Below are 14,116 nucleotides of genomic sequence, written 5' to 3' on the forward strand. Positions count from 1 at the left end.
CTGGAATTCTGTCCATTTTATTATTTATCTATTTCATCAAATCGAATCAAATTTTAGGTCACTAGGCTGAGTGGAAAGATCCTCTCAAGAGCTGATGGTTGTGAAATCACAGAGGTGAGAATGGCATATTAAAATGGAGACTGAGTGATAATTATCTACAGTTTCTTTTCTATCCTGGAGACAGCTAAAGGGTTGATGGTATTTTGATGATCACAAGTGTTAGATATGCAGATAGTAGAGTTTACAAGTTAGATTGAGGAAAGCAAAGAAAACCTTTGAAATTTCTTCACACAAACTTATCCTGCCACTCAGATAATGTTTGCTGGTATCAAAAAACCAAAGGAGGGTCAGGCCTGGTTAGTACAGTGGTACCTCGGTTCACAAACTTAATTCGTTCCGTAATTCTGGTCATGAACCGAATTGGTCGCGAACCAAATCAAATTTTCCCATAAGGTTCAAGGTAAATATGGTTAATCTGTTCTGAACCATATGTATTTTTTTTTAAACCACAAAAATATGAAACAAAGTACAGTACAGTACAGTATGAAGAGAGAGAACACTAACCTTGCTCGAGGCGACTTCTGGCGTGGAGGACAGGAAGGCAGGTGGGGAGGTGGTTATTGTTTGGAAGGAGAGTCCCCCTCCCTACAGGAAGCCACGATCACGTGTCACAGCAGGGAAAATGGCCGTGGGTCGTGTTCGTCACCTGATTCGGAGTTCCCGAATGGAAGCAAAATTTTGCGAACGGTGCTGGTCGCGAACCGAATTGTTCGTGAACAGAAGCGTTCGTGAACCGAGGTACCACTGTACTTGGATAGAAGACCATCAGGAAGCCCTGGGGATATATGCTAGAAGGAAACTAAGAGCAGCGACAGGGCTATTCAAAAACCTTTATTCAATTTAGAGATCAACTTTATGTGCCCTCTTTACTTCTTGGCCCCAAACATTTTTTGCATTATTATAATTTCCACAACTTACATTTGATTTGGTCATTTTAGAGGCTTGTTTCAGATTGCTGTCTCAATGAAATACCAAATTTCTTTTCAACTTCAGTTTCACAGACCTCTTCACTGATTCACAGAAGTAACAGAAGACAATTGGTCCAACAAATAACCAGACCCTTGGCCATGAAGGTCTTTATTGGTCATAACCAGCACCCTGAATTGAACCCAGGATTGCATCTCTCAGTGCAACACTTGCTAGGTTTGTAGAGTTCAGCTACTGCTCCCTGCCCATGTCAAAGACATCACCATCCACCACCCTGGTTCTGCCAAACCATGGACTTTCCTTCACTCTTCCTTCCTTGCCTTTTCAACCAAAGGTCTGAAGAGGCACTGCTGGAGACCAACTTGAGGTCAGCCACCCTCTGTCCATACTACATGTGTTTTCCAAACCTACAGATGCCAAACATGGCAAACACAGGGCCCCTAGAGATGAAGCTGGACAAAAATAAGTTCTTTGTCTTGCTGGACATCAAGCATTTTTCATTTGAGGAGCTGAATGTGAAGATGGTGGATGACTACACTGAAGTACATGCCACTTCCAGATAAGCATAGCTACATTTCCTGGGAATTTCACCTTCAGTACATTATCCCCCAAGGGGATTAATCCAGCAGCCATCATCTCCACCATGTCTACAGGCAGGTGTGCTCCATCACTGCCCCCACTAAAATCCCAACACTGGAATGGAGCAATCCCATCAGTGGCCAAGAGGAGGCAGCTGTCACTGTGACCTAAGAAGGAAGCAGCTTGACTCAGCATCTTTCTCATGTTTTTTCCCCACCAGATACCAGCATTGTGGGTTTGCACTCCCCTTGCTTGTAGTTACAAGGCTGTTTGCTAGGAATCCTTTAAGAAAATGACGTTCTTTTCCTACCCGCTTAATTCCAACTGGGATGCTGACAGCAAAGATTCTCTTGTTTTAATGTTTCAGTCCTTATACTGGAGTAGGGATAGCCATTTTCTTCCTCTGGCTACAGCTATCCCTTTCTTTGCTAGCTTACTATGTACGACTCTTCATGCTGAATTCATTTGCTTATATTAATACTTGCAACTAAGTGCTTTTTGCTTAAAAGCCACATGTTATGTGATGGATGTTTGCTAATAAACTTGAAGTTATTACCAAAAAAAAATAAGGATTGTATCCAGAAGCTTACTGGTAACCAATGCAGCTCCTGAAGCAGAGGTGTTATATGGTCATACTGAGGAATGCCCATAACTGTCCAGGATGCTGCATTCTGGGCCAGCTGTAGCTTCTGAGTGGTCTTCAAGGGCAGTCCCAGGTACAATGCATTGCAGTAATCCACACAAGAGGTGACAAGGTACTGATGAATGTGAGTAAGGCCTCTTGATCCAGAAATGGGTACAACTGGAGCCCAAGACAGATTTGTGAAAAGGCTTCTGAGCTGCAGCTGCCACCTGCTCTTCTAGATAGATTTTACTCAGTGCCACATAGAATACAATTCCAAGAGTGTCACCAGTGCCCACTCAGAATTGTCTGTTGTGATGTGATTTGGAACAACTGACACTTAGCCCTTTTAATTTCACAACAACTGGAAGGCCACAGCTTGCCACTCTTCTTTAAAACCGGGTTTAAAATTCTGTTCCAGGGCGGAATCCAGCCTCTCATCTATCCATATATTGTCAGAGAGTGGCCCTTAATGAAAGTATGTAGTTCCCCAACAGTGTCAATTTCTCCATGCAGGAAAGAACATAAATATTTACCTGAAGCATTCTCGTAAACAGCAAAAAGTGTCAATGGAACTGAATAGTTTGCCACTGTTGGTTCTCCCTCATTCTCAGACATATAAAGACCAAATCAATCACATATGCAATATGTTTCAATAATGACTTTTATTTCTAAGAGCACATTTCATTTTAATTCTATATAAAAATATATTTCCTACCCTTCTAGTGCACATGCACCACTGCATATTCAGTGAGCTTTGCAAGTTTTACAAAAACAGATTCATTTAAATAATATAATCACAACTGGGTTATATTTCTCAACTAAAGTTGCTTAAAGTCAAAGCTCTTTCAAGTCAGTTTTAATTCCTGGTGTCTTTGTGAAAATAGCTATGTAGGTCCCTTGGTTGTAAGGCAGAATTGGTTGGGTACTGCAGGATATTTTTATCTACTTCTCACTGTAGAGCATAGCCCTAGTATCTCCTAGTGGTCTCCCATCAAAGTATTAACAAGGTCCTATCCTTCTTAAATTTTCAGATCACCAAAGTTTCCAATATGTAGCACTTTTTCCCTCAGCAGTCATGTATTGGAGGGCATTTTATGCAGGGTTCGCATCAAAGACCAAAGGACATGTCTTACACTGAGGAAAGCAGAGATCCACTGTTTTCCCTCTAACTTTTCTGGCCAAATCTCTTTTCCATCATCTTTTCCAGGTAACCTCTATCTAAATTCAATCTATATGTTGTATATATAGAACAACAATCTCTTGTTAGGAAGAATTACCACAGTAATTTCCCTCAATGTTATTTCTCATAAAGAATAAACTCATTTGTAGTCGTGTGTCCAACAAACACAATTTATTTCCCATTTTACAAATCTTAATTCAATCCAATTCTGCATCTTCCATGTTATGTAGCTTCCTACTTCAGATAAAATCCAAAATTAGATGCCTGGATATCTGCTTGCATGATGGGACTTGCTTCTGTTCCTGCAAGTTCCCATATATGAAATGGGAAGAGCTGCAAAGGAGAAATTGTTCTCCCCCAACCCCTTGTTTTTGCAGAGGTCATTCCAATGGCAGGAAAGATTAACTAAATACTGTACCATCATTTCATCATACGGACTAAACACAGGATAACCAATGCAACTGGAAAGCAGTTTAATACAGGTCTGGGGTTTCTTCCCACTGTGCTATTTAAATTTACAAGGATATTACTTTTCCTTGCAATTGTTTTGATTGTGTCCTCTAGTAACCTGCAATAATATTCTCACTCAAACTAAAGTAATTTCTCTTCTGCAAACACCAAATCTCTTTCTCACAGGGAAAGTCAGGTACTAATCAACTAAATTGTATGCCACCCAGAGTCACCTGTTGAGATGGGTGGCTATAGAAAGCAAATAAATTTTATTTATTTTATTTATTTATTAAATTTGTGTGCTGCTCATCTCCCCCAGCGGCTGACTCTGGGCAACTAAATAAATTGAGCAGCTTCACAGTATACCTTCCAAGTTGAACATTGCTGCAATTTGAAGAAAACCTGCCCTTCAATGCACCCCTAAAAATAAATCTACCCCTTTTAGCTGTTACTGCTTCCAAACATTCCAATAAAATAACATGCTTTCTAATATTTATGTATCTTTTAAACAACCCTATGGTTGAACAAGTAGGTGGAAGGGATTTTTTTCCTAAGTTGTTAAAGTGTTTTCCAGGAGATAAAATGGTAAATGTAAATGTTTGTGAATCATGTCATAAAATACAGCCACACAAAAATCTCAGGGAGCTAACTGGTTGGAGTCCTATATTTTATTTCAAAAAGAAAAACTATCTGCAACACTTAGGTTGAGGTGGGGAACTAGAAGACTTTTTGTTTTGTGTCAGAGATCATTTCACCATACAAATTACACCATACAAATAAACTCACGTTGGGAAGGATGCTTCATCAGCAATGTCTAGAGAACCAGGGCAGGATTAAAATCATTGTAGGCTCTCGACTCTCCTAGACCCCAAGCTCATCCTACCAAAAAATGTACTATATACAGGTATAGGTCCCATATCATGATAATAAATCCACAAAATACACATTTTGGAGGTTAAATGATCTTATAGTCTCAGGGCACTGTGTCCAGTGGAGAATATAGCCCTGTATACTGACAAGAGACACAAACTACAGAAAGAAATGCAGATGTGTTCAAAACTCAAAGAGCTGCAGGAGATGGGAGAAAAACCAGGACAAGTACAATGAGCCAAATGTCATTCACAGCCATGGAACAGTCCTGATGAAACAGCGGTCAAAATTCAAAGCAGCATGCAAACAGAGAAATAACTACAGGTAGGGGTGTAGACTTTTTCAGAAGAAAATGGGCTCACATGTTACTTGGCTCTGACTTGTGCAAATGCAACCACCATTCACAAACCAGCCATTCAATGAACTGGCATCCAATGAGTGTTGGTGTGATATAGGCAGAAACAAGGAGCAAAGAGACCTGCCACTTTTGAGAAAGCAGCACGGTGCTCAAAGGCCATGTGAAGCCTTCAGCACCCACCCGCCTGTCAAAGCTGGTCACCCCTAGCGTAGACTGTCTGTAGAAACAGGCTTGTTGTTTTTTTTACAACATCCCATTTTGGACAAAATCTGCCACCTTGGGCTGCTTTCAGGAGCCTTTAGATACAAATGGCTAGCACAAAGTCTGTTGTGCCCACACAAGCAGCTCCTCTTGGATGCCTCTGTTTTCATTAGTATCGCCCACATTGTTTGTGGGAGCACTACTAAATCCTCGAGCAGCAGCATCTTTTCTTTAGGACCAGAAGGAAATAATATTAGTGTCTCAAAGGAGCCATCTGGGAGGCCAAGAATGGAAAAACACTTCCTCCAGGCATATTTCACAGAGCAAAACTGGCCTTGACTAGGCAACGATACAGAGCAGGCTGCAAGACGGCAGATGCCAAGGGAAATACCATACAGCCACACCTTCTTCCCCCCAATACACCTCTGCACATCATTACAAAAAAATTAGATCATGTGACATTTGTCTTTCAAAGTTAACAATCCAAAAATAAAGACTACGATTGTTATCCAGATACAGATGAAACGAGATACAGGCTTTTATGTCCTATCACTCCCACTTTGGCACCTCAAACAATCCAGCTTGAGAAATGATATGACAGAAATGCTTGCAAGAGGTTCTGCTTACTCCATGAGGAAAACTTGGCTCTCCTACACATTTGCAGATGAGAGGAGGGGAGGGGTAGTTGGCTGTATTTCTTTTAAATACACACCTAGTGTTGCTAACCCACACATTTGAATATATTGAATTTCAATTTATTACAGCCATTAGCCAGCAAATAAATACAAAAAAACAAGAAAAGACTATATATCTATATGCATATATAACACTCAGGCTTGTATTTCACAGTGGATGCCCTTCCACAGTCTTGATGCTAAGTAACAAAATTTCACAATATTATAGATTCCTTAAAGACCTTAAAGACATGCGGGAAGGAAATCAACACAGAAGTCACCTTAATGGCCAGGGTGGCCACTAAAAGAGGAAAAATAAGGTTTTGGCACATGGGCAAATAAAGTCTACACTAAAAAAGAACTTGTGTGATCAATTCAACCTCTATTATGCTACACAAAGTGTTTAGGAACATTATGGTATCTGCCCTCTAATAGCAGAGAGAGGAGGACATTTTGCATATATCAATATATGAAGGTAGGAAGCCATACCCCTCCCATTAAATATTTTTGGCAGCTTGCAGAAGCTGGGTAATTGGTTCAGGTTATACTGTAACAGAATTTTGTTGGGTGCTCAGTCTCCACCCATCTCCCTCCTACTACTCAACAGGCTGAATCTCCAGAAATGAGTGGACTTGAGAGGGGATTTAACTCGTTTAAATTGTACTCCAGTTCACCATCTGAGGTCACCCTTAATTCAGTTAAAGGCATTTCCCTTTTAGTAATCTTAGTCTTGATAAGCTACATTTGATGAAAGATAGAGTAGAAGTCAGGCCTAAAGTAATATAGTCCTATTGATATTTACTTGGGAGTACAAAAAAAAAAAAAAAGGAGATGTAGTTTTTCAAGACTGAAATCTTATTCCAGATCTGGCTGCAACAATGCAGATGACCTCCAGATGGCAAAAACAACAATTCATCTGGAATTCTGCAGCCTAGACCTGGTACAGTAGTCTTAGATTACACTCTACTAACTCAATTAGGCTCTATTAAATTTTGAATCAAGAGTATTACAGAAGATTTAGGCTTCTCATTACTCTCCCAAACTTACAGAGGAAGGCAAGGTTATTCAAAGCAACATTAGTATTTATCTACTCTTTTAAAACAGACCAATGAAACAGGTTTATTGACATAGTTTTATTGACTAACCCTTTCATTAAGTTTAGGTTCTACTTCCAAAGAGCATAATTAACATGCTCTTTTCTCAAAACTATTTTAAAAAAGCACAATTTCAGAATCTGATGCATTCTTTTAAACCATTTTCTGGTAACTTTTCTATGGTTTGCAGCCAGCTTCCACCAAGGTGGTCCCCTTCGTTTGTGTTGGATGAAAACTTGCCATAATAATCAGTGAGAGAGCACTAGATTACAGAAGGTTGCTCCGCAGAATAAGAAATGAACCTTGTTCCTTTAAGGGTTAGTTCCAGCTCTTTTATAGCCAATGCCAGCAAATTCCACTACAGCCTTTCAGCTTTGTTTGTTCCTAAGATCCTAGATACCATTGCCCAGAACTGCCTACAGGTCTGGCTGCCCTTTTCAGATCAGCAGTTGCTTTCTCATTTCCTTAAATCTTACTGGCACCTTTTCTTGCTGCTAGACCACCACTCTCTCTTCATTCTTCTACCTTGCCATTGCACACAGCAACTTTCTTCCACATCTAGCCAACCGTCCCTGATTTCAAAACACTAAGCAGGGTTAGTGCTAAAAAGCACTTGTGTGAGAGACCACCAGGAGACCCCAAAGCTATAGGCTAGACTGAGAAGTTGAAAAAACATCCCAGAAGAAAGGAATGGCAGAACAGGCTTTATTCTATTACCAAGACAATCACATATATGTGTCCACAAAGTCACCAAGGGTTAAGGTGGTTTTGAGGGAGTCTTTAACTTGGTTTATTCTCCTCAGCTACTGAGGAAACAAATTATACAATGGTGCAAAAGGCACATGCTCTTTGACAAAGACAGTGTTTACAACACATTAGAAAATTAAGAAGTGCTATTTTGTTATCTGTATTCTTTTTATTAGTTAATATGGTACAATGCAAGGTCATTCCTATCTAACCAGTATGCAAAGAAAATGCAACAACACGTCTGTAGCAAAAAGATATCCCTAGGGTTGGGCAACCTAGCATTCTCCAAATTTCTGGACAACTCCCACAAGACAACCCCTCTTTCTTGTGCAAGCTGGCTGGAGCTGATGGGGATGAAGACTGAAACATCTACAGAGTAGCAGATCAGAACACATTCCCACAAAAGTAAAGCGTGTTTCATCCCATCATGTTACTATTGTTATATTACATCCAAAGGGGGGGGGGAAAAAACTTGGCATCTACCCCAATGACGACATAAACAAACTTTTTTTATTTCAGAAAAGATGCCCAAACTCCTTTTTCCTGTTACATTGCAAGTGTAATTCCCTTAAGCTTCTTCATTACAGGTAGCCCTCACTTACCGACCACTCATTCAGCAACTGTTTGAACTTATGACAGTGCTGAAAAAAAGACATACGGGTCCATCCAGTTGCAGTCATTGCAGTGCCCCCAGGGTCACGCGATCGTAATTCAGGCACATATTTACGATGGTTGCAGTTTCCCACACTCACATGATCACCATTTGTGACCTTCGCTGCCAGCTTCCAACAAGCAAAGTCAATGAGGAAATCAGTAGGAAGTTGTGGTCACGTGATGTCGTGCTTAACAACCTGTGATAATTCACTTAACAACCACAGCCAAAACTGACGTCATCAGTTTGGATTTTGGATTCAAATACAAATGTTGATGCAGAGCATACTACAAATACAGATTCCATTTAAACCAGAATTATTCCTGTTGGGGATAATGGACTTTCAAATAGGAAAACATCTTATTAGAATTACTCAATACATGATTACCACAGCAAGACTTCTTTATGCACAATTTTGGAAAACCCAGACACTACCAACAATACAAGAATGGTTGTTAAAACTGATGGATATGGCAGAAAATGATAAACTGACTTGCCTATTAAAAGAAAACTCAAACAACTACTACCTTAAAGAATGGAAACCATTGATGGACTATTTGCAAAATGCAGGTGGGGTGAAGCTTACATGGGGATTTGAAGATTAGATTATAAATGTAATGGGATATGTTTAGACAAAGAATTATTCCTATTTAATGTATTAAAAACTAGCACTTATGATAGCTTTATTATTTCTAAGACCAGAGATAGATCGGAAGTTATCTATTTTTCATATCTTTTCTTCTTTTACTTTACCTCACTTTTTCTTTTCCTTTTCTTTATATTTTGTATTTCAAATTTTCCTTTTCATTTCTAACTTTTAAATATGTATCTTTAAAATCTTAATAAAATATTATTAAAAAAAATAAGTTGGTGCAGTCACATGACATCACGCTTAATGACCATGCCACTTAGCAACAGAGTTGCCTGTCCCAACTGTGGTTGATAACTGAGGAATACTTGTATATGCTGATCAGAGCAATCAGAAAGTTGCAAACATAAACTGAAGGCACACTTCTCTGGAGTTTTGACATTGATTCAGTCTCCCGAGCACATCAGTGCAAATAAATTTATGAAAATCTTAATGTAGAAATACCTCATGCAATCTAATATGACATCTTGACAATGGGATTTATTACATGTTTCAGTGTTTTCAACTTTATATTTCAAAGGCTGAGATTGCATAGCATGCTACACTTTATATGGTTAGCTAGTTTTTGACTCAGGTACAAACACAGCTAATTTAGTTCAGTTAACACAGATTATCAGTCTGTGCAAACAGAACCAAAATACTATGTTAGAATTCAGAAAGCAAACCTACACATTAAAGATGAATAAAACAGCCTCTCCTAACTTTTACATTTCAGAATGAGAATATTAACAAAAGGAATCACCCTTTTTCCAATTTGGGCATTCATCACTGCCCATATTTTAAAGTCTGTCATAGAATAAAAAAAATTTTTTTGGTCCTATTATATACTTGGGTCCAACACACGTTGCAAGTTCCTGAACCACTATAAAAAAGAAAAATCAATTCTCTGAAACCCATCATCTGCACCCGCCTTCCCTAAACTGGAGTCTTCCAGATGTGACTGGAATTGTAACTTCCAGAAATTCGGAACTACAACTTCAAACAAGCCAGGAATTTTGAAAATCATAGTTCCATTTGGGAGGCAACAGGCTGGGGAAGACTGATCTATATTTACTCCATCTAAGTAAAATACATTATGTATTATCTGAGTGACAACATTGGGTAAACCACCAAATGCAGGATATTAAGACACAATAGGTACACCCGCGCTATCAAGACTAAAAGCAGAAAAAGGAGACGTTGCGTCCTACCACCCGCACACAACACTTTCTACCACTACCCAGAGTGTCCAAACGAACGGGCACGGACCTGACAGCTAATGAATTATGATTAAAATTATATGCAGAAATAATCACGTAACAGAGTTAAGGTTACCTTTCCATGAAAAAAAAATCAATAAAGCGATCAAGTGTGCCTATACTGTGCGCGCGCGCGGCTATCGCGTAGTTCCACTTTCACAGAATTTTGAACCCTTCCCCCACGTGGATTTCAAGAACAAAAGTTGATTTCCAACAAGGCTCGGGCTTCCTGCGGCTCAAATAAAATGCACCTTCATCTCCCCCGCCATCGCCTCTTTTCCAAAACGAGACCCGAACAGAAAGTGGGGGGGTTCCAAAGCACGGACCTTCCCCACCCGCCCGCCGGCCGCTACAGCCAACGCGACCCTGAGCTATAAAAACACGTACAACGAAGAACCGTCCTTTCACGCACAGCCTCCGCTCCCGCGCGCCAGAGAGTCACTTTCAGGAACTCTGTGGGCCTCCAACGCCGGACGCCTCCCTCCTTTTTCCCCCCTCACGCGAGACAAAGAGGACGGCACCCAGCAGCAGATGGAAGGGACAAGGAGTTGTGCTTCCCCGTTGAGTATCTCAAGGGCTTCCTTTCTTTGCGGCCGCTCGCCCAAGTAGACTCGCGCGCCCGCTCGCCCGCCCGCCGCCCTTCCCCCGCGAGACAGACCAGCCTGCAACCGCGCGGGCGCCCCTTGGCACGCGCGGGCGCCCGAGAACGCAGCCGGGGCTTCTTCACCGCCCTACCTTCGCCTGGCGAGCCGGGTGGTCCTGGCGCTGCTGGCAGCGAGAGCGGCTGGGATCGCTTTTACCAAAGCGCCGAGACAGCGAACAGCCGCGACTCCTCCCGAAGAGACCCCTCCCAGTTCTCTCGTGGCTTCGGCAGCTGATTCAACGCGGTTTGTATAAACGCTGATCTTTCCGAGACGCCTAGCGGAGAAACGGGACCACTGGCCGCCTCGGTGAGGCGTAGTGAGGAAGCGGAATTCGGGTCCCGGGAAGGGAGGTCTGTGCCTGTTGAGCAGGGGACGCGCGAGGGACGCCGTCCTGGGATATTTTGCTGGACGTGGGTGGTGGTGTCACCGGGTGGCATTCTGGGGTCGCTGTTCCTTGCGTTGCCTGTAAGCACATGGGGTAACAAGGCTTGAAAGAAAATCGAGCTTGACTCCGATGACTGGAATTCACCCATGTAATTTTCTCAAAACCAACATGGAAGTAGTTTCCCAGTACCTTGTAGTAAGATTTTGTTTTGGTTGCAGTTTAGCCTACCAGGTTGGGGGCTTCCTGGTGGTCTCCCATCCAAGAACAAGCCAGGCCTCATCCCACTTAAGTTTTCAAGATTAGCCAGGGTCAAGTACATGCTGCTGCCTAGTTGGAGTAACAAAGTTGATGTGTCTTTTTTGTAGTTATGAGTAGTTCAGTTTGTACAACATGGTTACTCTTGGTTGACTGAATCAGAATTTACTTAGTTATCCCAGTCTGGTAGCTTTATACAACCATGAACTAGACTAAAATATGTGTTGTGGCTTAATGTGTTACACAAATACAACCACAATGTATCGTAGAGGAAGATAGAGAATGGAGGAAATAACCAAGCAACTGCTTTTTTTTTTTTTAAGTACAGTTCATAATGTCTTAAAGGTAAAAAATCTTTGCGGGATCACTAAATTTTGAATTAAAAAAAAGAACTCTGAATATGTCAATATAAGCTGCACCTCAGACAGCAAAGAGGCAAAAAATTTGGAGCAATTTTGATGGCAATAAAATACTGTTTTGGAAGTGAGAGAAGAGGGCAAAGTTAGGAACCTCCAAAGAATAAGGGCTGCAGAGGTAGCGTGATAGTTTGCTTTCCCAGAAACTCTGTTACAACCTAGTTAATTATTGTAAACATGTTGTAATTATCCACAATAATGACACACTCTTGATTCCAAATTGCTATAACCATGTGAACAGTGACAAATTGTCATTTTCTAGGAATCCTGCTTCAAAACAGTTGGATTTACAAAAGACTGCTTTTATTTGTTACCTTGTTATCTTGCCCTTTTTTTCTTTTTTTTTGAGAACTTAAAGCTAGGAACAGAGAGAGCAAACATCCTGGGGGACTGACATGTTTTCGCACTGCTATTAGAAAGTTGCTATAATTTCCGATGTTGAATTTGTGTCTTTCTGTTTTACAGACAGGCAGGCCTGTTCAGTGTATGGAGAATACAGAGGGGAGTTGCTGACAGTTGCTAAAAATGCCGTCATTTAAGTGCTGTTGTCCACCCACCATGGTGTGGATTTGCTCCTTTCATAGCAGTAGACCCCCAAACCACCAAATTTGATTAAGTGGACAGGAATCCATGAAAATTAGAAAATCATACATGCATTAGTGGCAGGATTACAAGACTCTTTGTTATTATTCATGCAACTCATGGGGGAGGAAAAATTAACCTGTAACTATAAACTTTAAAATTTTCCTTTCTGTAAAAAAATAGCACACACACACCTGCTTCTGATCTACTTTACTCCTTAATCCTTAGCTTCCACTGACTGATTAAACTATGATACTATACCTGAGCCCAAGTACTGTCATGCTGACTTGCCCACCCCAGTGCAATGTCTCCTGTTCATTGATAGTGTCCTGCAAAAGCCCTGTTAGAGATTATAGACTTGGGGAATCTATTTTCTTTGCTAGAAGCCTCTCTTTTTAGAATGGGAAATGAGTCATCATTTTCCTATTGAAGACTCTACAGCAGGAATTTATTTTCTGTGTATTCTTAAGTAAACAAAGCCCAAGGGCCCAAATAGATGTAAAATATGTCCTTGCTTTGAAGCTATGGTGCAGCTTCCTTTTTGAAAAAAATACACATAGCATCAGCTGGTGGGAAGAAAGGTGTCTGATAATTTGCAGCAAAGCTGGAGGAAGAATTTAATTCTTACTTTCCCTGTTCCTTCATTGATTTATCAATTATCACACCTGCTTCCTGAGCTGTTATTTGGATGTTTAAAAATTTACACATTAAATGCAAAAACACTTTAGCTTCACATATAACATACAGTGCATTCGGAAAGTATTCAGACCACCTTCACTTTTTTCAATTTTGTTATGTTGTAGCCTGATACTACAATCGTTCAAATTCATTTTTTTCTCATTAATCAACACTCAGTACCCCATAATGACAAAGTGAAAACAGAATTTTAGAAATGTCTGCAAATTTATTAAAAAGGAAAAACTGAAATATCACATTGGCATAAGTATTCAGACCCTGAATTCCTGGCAGAGCTTTTTGAGGAGAATGTGTCCAAACCCATTCAGCTGATGAGGAAAGCTTTGCTCTCCACCAGAGGCTTAAGAAATGAAAGAACAAGACTAGATCAGAAGCACTGAAAGCTGAGGCATTGCTGACCAAGCAGGGAAATTCTCTTCATATGACAAATCAAAGGAGTAACTTCTTCCTCACCCTGTCCCTCAAATGCCTAAAATAGGAATGCTTTCCCTTTGCCAAAGTAATAGCGTTTGAAGAGGTTGGTGTAGGATCTATGTCGGTGGATACTGGTAAAATCAAAAGTGTTTTAACTTCCTCTAGCAAAAACAAAAAGATAGCATAGCTAAAAATAATAGGCTAACGATTTGAAAGGAAACTTTTCCTCGTATTTGCATGCTGTTTGAAGTGCTCATATCTAGAAATACTTTTTTCAGATCATATGATTAACATAAACCAGCAGGCATGAGCTATGAAGATTGTCTGGCTTTCTCTTCTGGTTGCCCAGGGAGCATCTGAAGAGTTTATTTGTATATGTTTTATCCTGTAGCTTAGGCGCTCAGGACAATGTACATAATA

At 40.5% G+C, this 14,116-nt stretch overlaps 1 protein-coding gene and 1 pseudogene across 2 annotated transcripts in view; one reads left to right on the top strand and one right to left on the bottom strand.

The window, feature by feature from the left end:
- The window catches only part of CD151 (CD151 molecule (Raph blood group)), a 43,727-nt gene extending 32,477 nt beyond the window's left edge, over window positions 1–11,250 (bottom strand). The window contains exon 1 of one of the 2 annotated variants that reach the window (XM_007431057.4): window positions 11,040–11,250. The gene's annotated coding sequence lies outside the window, so the exon portion shown is untranslated. Of the gene's footprint in view, window positions 1–10,691; window positions 10,881–11,039 lie in introns of those variants that run through there. The other variant, XM_015888586.3, reaches the window with a different exon arrangement.
- On the top strand, window positions 95–1,737 carry LOC148214995 (heat shock protein beta-6-like; annotated as a pseudogene).
- Window positions 11,251–14,116: the final 2,866 nt, after the last annotated feature.

Source organism: Python bivittatus, unplaced genomic scaffold, assembly GCF_059951505.1.
Source record: "Python bivittatus isolate LINGU-HERP-01145 unplaced genomic scaffold, Pbiv_v1 ctg000480_np1212, whole genome shotgun sequence".
Lineage (NCBI taxonomy): Eukaryota > Metazoa > Chordata > Lepidosauria > Squamata > Pythonidae > Python > Python bivittatus.